At 38.4% G+C, this 6,910-nt stretch overlaps 1 protein-coding gene across 1 annotated transcript in view; it reads left to right on the top strand.

Moving 5' to 3' along the window:
• The window catches only part of LOC130453599 (mucin-16-like), a 33,846-nt gene that overhangs the window by 10,899 nt on the left and 16,037 nt on the right, over positions 1–6,910 (top strand). The window lies entirely within an intron of this gene.

Genomic DNA, 6,910 nt, shown 5'->3' with positions numbered 1-6,910 from the left:
AGCATATTTTAAATAAGCTTCCCAGGGATGGAATTGGGGTGTGGCCTTGGAAGAAATGGGGAGTGTCTGTCCAGGGAGGGTCAGTTTGTGTCTTTCTAAGGAGAAGGGTCTTCCTCCCAGGTCCTTCCTGTCTATAGCCTTCCAATGGGCCACTGTAGGGACTTTTTCTTGGCTCCATATCTGTTGAATTAGTGTCATCTCTCCAGGCTTCCTCATCTCTATGCAAAGGATAGTTTCACAGTCCCTGTGCTAAAGTGATTCTCCTCTTCTTATTGATGGGATTCTGATTCCACTAAATCAAACATATATGGAGGTTGTCCATCAATGAGTCCATGCTTTGAAGGGGAAAAGTTGGTTATTTATCCTGTGGAGAAAAGTCAGAGAAGCCATGTATTTTTGGTCTCAGCAGATAGTAGCAACAATGTACTTTCCTTTGGGAGTCCTCTAATAATGACTTGACTGAGCTCTGGGTTCTCCCCTCCTGTCTTCCTGTGGGTGGTGATGCTGGTGTGGTGCCAGTCACACATGCCCAAGGCCATGGAGCCAGGAAGCACAGGAGCACTGATGAGGAGCCCCCTGACCCCTGTGTCTCCTATTATGCCCACAGGTAAGTAGGTACCTCCTCTCTGTCTCTGTGTTGGAGGTTTACCCTTTTTAGGGCCTTGTTTCCCAGTCTTACAGAGGAAACATGAAATTATTTTAGAGATCAATCCTCAAGAACTCTTCTGAACCTCTGATTGCTTTCTATGTACAGCCTGGAGAAGAGGAGTTTTAGAGGTAGGAGTGAGGTTCCCACTGCTAAGGTCTTTTATACAATCAATAATAGGCACAAAGTTGGAAGGAAACTTTGAAGTGTCAGGTATTATGGATAGCCTCTCTTATTACAGATGTGGATACTGAGGTTTAGAGAAGTAAAGTAATTAGCTCAGGGTAATTGGATATGACTGGAAGGGACCCTCAATGGTCACCTAACTGAACCCCATCATTTTACATATGGGAAAACTGAGGCCCAGAGAAGTTAAGTGGCATATGCCCAATGCACAAAATTAGAAAGCATCAGATGTGGAATTTGAACCCAGGACCTCTGATTCTAGAGTCATTGTTCTTTCCACTCTATTATGCTGTATGTTCAATGGCCAATAGAGAGTTCAGACTTAGCACCTCACATTAAATGGCTATGGCTCTTTCCACTTCGAGAAACTTTCCTTTTGGGAAACTTCTCCAAGGGCAGGAAATATGTTTTTAAATTTTTATTTACATTCTCATTATTTAGGGTAAGGCTGGGCACATAATAAAAACATTTATTTAATGGTGATTGATTGATTGATTGCTTTGATCTAATGGGTACATTGATAGAGTTCAGTTTATTAGGAAAATTTGTCCTCAAATACCTCTTATACCTACCAACTGCTTGCCTATGGAAAAGGGAAGGGGACGGGAATAAGCATGTATATAGCACCCACTATATGCCAGGCACTATAACAAAGCATTTCTTAGAAATATTATCTCATTTGGTCCTCATAATAACCCTAGGAGTTTGGAGCTATATTTAGCCCCATTTTGCAGAAGGGGAAACAGAGGCAAGCAAAGCTAAGTGACTTACCCAGGATCACACAGCTAATAAGGTTTGATTTGAACTCAAGTCTTCCTGTCTCCAGGCACATCACTCTGACCACTCTCCCACTTAGTTACTTCTATGGTTAGAGCCACCAAGGTTAGAGGACCACATGTCAGGGGAGACAAGGGTAAGGAATGGAGATAGACCCAAAGCCTCCACTCTTGAACAAAGAACTTTAGGTAAGGTGAATGACATAGATGTGGGTAAGTCACTTTGTCTCTGTGAGACTCAACTTTCTCATCTGTAAAAGGGGATAATAATAGTTGTAGGACTTTCCATTCAAGGTAGGTTTCCATGACCTATGTATTCTCCTTGGCACAATAATTCACTTGGACCTTTGATGATTTCTTGCATTTGGCCTACCCTCTGAGTACCAAATCCAGGGGTTTACCTCCAAGTCTGGCCCTTTCTGAGGTACTGTTCTCCTTCCAGGGAGGCCTGTTCATCCCTAGTTTATGCACTGGTTCCTACATTGTAGTTCTGTGACTCCTGTGACCTGGTCCTACAATGCTCTGGCCTCGAGGTTCCAAAAAACTCCCATAGCCAAGAGAACCTGGAACTGGTCAGAGGCCAGAATTAGAAAACTGGCCCTCTCTGATATCATTGTCCATACTTGTCTCCTGGCAGCCAATTGGCCTGGCAGATAAGATCAGATTTGGAGCTCTGGTGTGCTGGTGATGAGGATGAGGGGACAAATGCCTCTCCATGGTCTTAGGGAAGGAATGGAATCAAACCATCAAGCCATTTTCTGGACAAAAAACTTCAGGGAAGGGAAGTGACTCATGTAACATAAAATCTCCCAAAGGTCTGTTTATTCAGCTCTGACTGAATTTCCTCTCTTCATTTACTTATTGAGCCTGGTAGTAAGCCAGTCTGAACAAGGAGAATTCAGGTATCTATTCACAATAGAAAACTTCCTGTGTTATTAGAGAAAATCAGTATGTCATTCAGCACTGCTAAGAGGCCAGGCCACATCAGATGAGCATGCTTTTGATCTCAGTCTGAACTTGATCAGGTCAGGTGCAGATCTAATGCCAGGCTTAGGCTCAGGGTTTTGGTCTCAAGGTGTTCTTGATTTAATCAGGCACACCCTTGATTGTTCTGTCCAGGAGCTCCAATTCCAATGTTAAATAATGGAGGTGACAATGGGCAAACTTGCTACCTTCCTGATCTTATTGGGAAGACTTCTGATTTATCCCCATTGCAGATGATGCTTGCTGATATTTTTAAATACATACTTTTTATTATATTGAGGAAAGTCGCCTGTATTCCTATACTTTCTGTTGTTTCTAATAGGAATGGATGTTGCATTTTGTCAAAGGCTTTTTCTGAATCTATTGAGATAATTGTGTGATTTCTGTTGGTTTGGTTGTTGATATGATCAATTTTATGAATGTTTGTCTGTACCCCCAAAGAGATAATGGACAAAAAGACTTGTACAAAAATATTCATAGCTGCGCTCTTTGTGGTGGCCAAAAATTGGAAAACGAGGGGATGCCCATCAATTGGAGAATGGCTGAACAAATTATGGTATATGTTGGTGATGGAATACTATTGTGCAAAAAGGAATAATGAAGTGGAGGAATTCCATGGAGACTGGAACAACCTCAAGGAAGTGATGCAGAGCAAGAGGAGCAGAACCAGGAGAACATTGTACACAGAGACAAACACACTGTGGTATAATCGAACGTAATGGACTTCTCCATTAGTGGCGGTGTAATGTCCCTGAACAATCTCTGCAGGGATCTAGGAGAAAAAACATTATCCATAAGCAGAGGACAAACTGTGGGAGTAGAAACACCGAGGAAAAGCAACTGCCTGACTACAGCGGTTGAGGGGACATGACAGAGGAGAGACTCTAAACGAACACTCTAATGCAAATATTAACAACATGGCAATGGGTTCGAATCAAGAACACATGTGATACCCATTGGAATCATGTGTCGTCTATGGGGGGTGGGGGGGAGGAAAAGAAAATGATCTTTGTCTTTAATGAATAATGTATGGAAATGATCAAATAAAATACTATGAAATTAAAAAAAAAAAACCATCCTTGTAGTCCTGGTATAAATCCTAACTGATCATAGTGAATAATCCTTGTGATAACTTGTTTGACTTTTTTTTGCTAGTATTTTATTGAAGATTTTTGAATCTATATTCATTAAGGAGATTGGTCTGTAGTTTTCTATTTCCAGTTTTAGTCTTCCTGGTTTGGAAAATCAGTACAATATTTGTGTCATTAAAGGACTTTGGTAAAACTCCTTCTTTGCTTATTTTGTCAACTACTTTGTATAGCATTGGGATTACTTGTTCTTTCAATGTTTGATAGAATTCATTTGTGAATCCATCTGGCCCTGGAGATTTTTACTAAGGGAGTTCCCTGCTGACTTGTTCAATTTTGTTTTCTGAGATGGGATTATTTAAGTATTCTATATCCTCTTGTTCATCTAGGCAATTTATATTTTTGTAGATATTCACCCTTTTCACCTAGATTGTCATGTTTATTGTCATATATTGGGAAAAATTGTTCTTAGTAATTGCCTAAATTTCCTCTTCATTGGAGATGAGGTCTCCCTTTTCACCTTTGATATTATTAATTTGATTTTCTTCTTTCTTTTTTATTAGATTAATCATTACTTTCATTACTTTATCTATTTAATGTGTTTTTTCAAAGTAAAAGCTCCTAGTCTTTTTATTAGTTCAATACTTCTTTTACTTTCAATATTATTAATTTCTTTTTTGATTTTTAGAATTTCCAATTTAGTTTTATCTGGGGATTTTAATTCATTCTATTTCTAGTTTTTTTTTTTTTTTGAGCTCTACCCTCTCTGATATATTGTTATATGCACTCAGGGATATAAATGTTCCTCTGAGCACTCCTTTGGTTGCATTCCACTGATTTTGATATGTTGTTACTCCATTGTCATTCTCTTCAATGAAGTCTGGACTTGTTTCTTTGATTTGTTCTTTGACCCACCACTTTTGAAGAATTAGATTATTTAGTTTCCAATTAATTTTAAATCTGCCTTTCAATAAGCCCTTATTATTTTTTATTGAAATAGGGTCTGAAAATTGCATTCCTTCTGCTTTTCTACATTTGTTTGCAATGTTTTTATGCCTTAGTGTACATGGTCAGTGATTGTATATGTGCTATGTGCTATTGAAATGTTGCTATATTCCTTTTTCCCTATTTAATTTTCTCCAGATATCTATAAGCTCTAATTTTCAAACATTTCATTGATTTTCCTTACTTCCTTCTTATTTATTTTTTGGTTTGATTTATCTAGTTCTGAAAAGAGAAGGTCAAATTCCCCCACTTGTATGGTTTTTGCTTCTATTTCCTCCTTTATCTCCTTTAGAAATCTGAATGCTATACCATTTGGTGCATATATGTTGAGAACTGATATTTCTTTATTTCTTCTGCATTTCATCAGAATGTAATTACCTTCCTTTCCTCTTTTAATGCAATCTATTTTTGATTTAGCTTTGTCTGAAATCATAATTGTTACTCTTGCCTTATTTGTCTCAGTTGTAGCCAAGTAAATTCTACTGTACCCTCTTACCTTTAACCTGTATATGTCTACCTGCTTCAAGTGTGTTTCTTATAGAGAACATAAGGTAGGATTATGGTTTTTAATCCATCGTGTTTTCTACTTCCATTTTATTGGTGAGTTCATCCCATTCACATTCATGGTTATGATTACTGTCTGTCTATATATTCCCCTCCATTTTCATTTCCTCCATCGATTGTGCCTTTTCTCTTATCCTTCTTTCCCTCCCCTCCAACATATCTCTTTTAGTCAGTTTCCCCCCATTGGAACCTCCCTATTATTACTTCCCTTCCCACCCACTTCCCTCTTGTTATTCTCCTCTTTCTATAGTGCCTTTTAAATGACCCCAGAACCTCTCTCTCTCTTGTATTGCTCCCCTCCCCACCAGTGCATTTATTACCCTTCTACTTCTCTATAGGGAAGGAAACCATTCTCTTCCCCAGTGGATCTGATTGTTCTTCCCTCTCTGAGTCAATTCCAATGAGGGTAAATTTAACTATTAGCTGTCACCAAACTCTTCAGCCCTTCCATTATATTGATCTTCTCCCCTCCTCCCCCGTGTGCTTCTTCATGAACTTTGTGTTTACCAATTTTTTTCTCCATTCCCATTACTCTTAGTATTAACCTCTTTTTTACTAGTTTTTTAATATGTTTTGATATATAATCCTATACACTGTACCTTCTAAGTATACTTCTTTTTTCCCATTTATGTATTTATTTATTTAGTCAATTTAGAACATTATTCCTTGGTTACAAAAATCATATTCTTTCTTTCCCTTCCCTCCCCTCACCCTTACCGTAACTGACACACAGTTCCAATGGGTAGTACATTTGTCCTTGATCAAAACTTATTTCCATGTTGTTGATGTTTGCATTAGGATTTTCATTTAGAGTCTATATCCCAAATCATATCCCCTCAACCCATGTAATCAAGCAGTTGTTTTACTTCTGCATTTCTACTCCCACAGTTATTCCTTTGAATGTGGATAGTGTTCATTCTTGTAAATCCCTCCAAGATGTTTAGGATCACTGCATTGCCACTAATGGAGAAGTCCATTACATTCGATTGTATTATACCACAGTGTATCAGTCTCTGTGTACAATGTTCTCCTGGTTCTGCTACTTTCACTTTGCATCAATTCCTGGAGATCATTCCAGTTCCCTTGGAATACCTCCAGTTTATTATACCTTTGAGCACTATGCTACTCCATCACCAACATATACCAGAATTTGTTCAGCCATTCCCCAATTGAAGGGAAACACCTCATTTTCCAATTATTTGCCACCACAAAGAATGTAGCTAGGAATATTCCTGTAGAGGTCTTTTTCCTTACCATCTCTTTGGAGTACCAACCTAGCAGTGCAATGGCTGGCTCAAAGGGCAGACAGTCTTTTAGCACCCTTTGAGCATAGTTCCAAATTGCCCTCCAGAATGGTTGGATCAATTCGCAACTCTACCAGCAGTTCATTTATGTTCTGACTTTGTCATATCCTCTCAAGCATTCATTACTTTCCATTGCTGTCATGTTAGCCAATATGCTAGTTGTGAGGTGATACCTCAGAGATGTTTTGATTTGCATCAATATGATTATAAGAGATTTAGAGCACTTTTTCATGTGTTTATTAATAGTTTTGATTCCTTTAACTGGAAATTACCTATTCATGTCCCTTGCCCATTTATCAATTGGAGAATGGACTGATTTTTTGTAAAATTGATTTAGCTAACTCTTTATAAATTTGA

This window comes from Monodelphis domestica, chromosome 3 (genome assembly GCF_027887165.1).
Source record: "Monodelphis domestica isolate mMonDom1 chromosome 3, mMonDom1.pri, whole genome shotgun sequence".
Classification (NCBI taxonomy): domain Eukaryota; kingdom Metazoa; phylum Chordata; class Mammalia; order Didelphimorphia; family Didelphidae; genus Monodelphis; species Monodelphis domestica.
This window is presented reverse-complemented; position numbering and strand designations above follow the sequence as displayed.